This window comes from Aplysia californica, unplaced genomic scaffold, assembly GCF_000002075.1.
Source record: "Aplysia californica isolate F4 #8 unplaced genomic scaffold, AplCal3.0 scaffold00761, whole genome shotgun sequence".
Lineage (NCBI taxonomy): Eukaryota > Metazoa > Mollusca > Gastropoda > Aplysiida > Aplysiidae > Aplysia > Aplysia californica.
In genome coordinates, this window is record NW_004798031.1 from 318,067 (window position 1) to 319,321 (window position 1,255).

Here is a 1,255-nt window from a genome sequence, read left to right on the forward strand (position 1 = left end):
GTGGTGGTCTGTTTTTAAAATTTCCAATTCAATTACTATTATTTTTCTATATGAAAATGAAAGCAGCCTCTATAATATTATTACATCCAGACGCCCCAACATTGCGGTAATGTATCAACCAACGTCTCTGTTTTCCCACAACAGTCGTGAATCTTTCAGTGAGCGGGCTAAACTGTGTCGACAGCGGCCTAAAAAAGATCGGACATGAATCATGAACCAGATGCCTGAAACAAGCCGGAACAAACAACAGATGATCCTGGACTGGCGAGGGGGGGGGCTGTAAGGTTTTTTTGTTGGTTTTGTTTTTATTTTTCTTTGTTTGTTTGTTTGGGTTTGTTTTCTTTTTTTTTTTTATCTGTGCGTGTTTTTTGGCTTTTTTGGGGTGATATTTTAGAGTGTTCTGTTTGTTTGGCTGTTTTTGATTAGTACCCGTGAGATTACAAATCTTACGCTCCGTGAGTTTGAAAGGGAGTTGGGGACCTGATGTGGAAGTTCCTCGACAATAAATGATGTGGCGTTATGTTGTGTGCTGTGTTTGGTCTGTCTTTGTGGGTGAGTGGAGAAGAACAAGGAGGGGGGGGGGGGGAGATGTTGGGCGAAGGCAGGGGTTCGCCCAGGAGGTGATGGGGAAGGAAGAAAAGAGTGAGTAACAGAGATGGAGAGAGAGTAAAAATTATTGTCGAGGGACTAACGGAAAGGTTGGGAGCGGAGGGGCGCATAATATAGGAAGAGAATGTAAGAGAACTGGAAGAATAAAGGGGGAGAGGGGAGAAGCATAAAAAGAGAAAAGAGAAAGAGTAAGTTTTAGTAGAGGTTTTACGGCACTCGCAACTGCATAAGGTCATAATGAGCGCCAGAAGATTAGAGCTGTTACAAAAGAGTAACAAACATAAAAAAGAAGAAGAAGGGGAGATAAGGACGATCGATGTTTGATAGGAAAGAAGGAGCAAACCACACCAGAGCACCCGCCAACCACCCACAAAGAGAAAGAAAACATGGAGGGAGGTTGTAAGTAAAAGAGGTGGGGAAGGAGGTAGAAAGGAAGGGAGGAAGGTTGTTGTTTGAGGAAAGAGGAGCACATCGAAACAATAATGGTCATTTAGTGCTGGGGAAAAATAAGACAGACAGACAGACAGGAACAACAGAGGAAAAGTAAAGAAGAAAGGGGATAAAGATGGACAGACAGATAGACCGTCAGACAGACAAACACACATAATATATAGCAAGTCTCCAAAATCCTCCCCCCAACCCCCAA

At 43.0% G+C, this 1,255-nt stretch overlaps 1 protein-coding gene across 1 annotated transcript in view; it reads left to right on the forward strand.

The window, feature by feature from the left end:
- LOC101856468 (ATP-sensitive inward rectifier potassium channel 12) overlaps positions 1 to 1,255 on the forward strand; it is a gene marked incomplete in the record, with an annotated part of 16,733 nt that overhangs the window by 2,396 nt on the left and 13,082 nt on the right.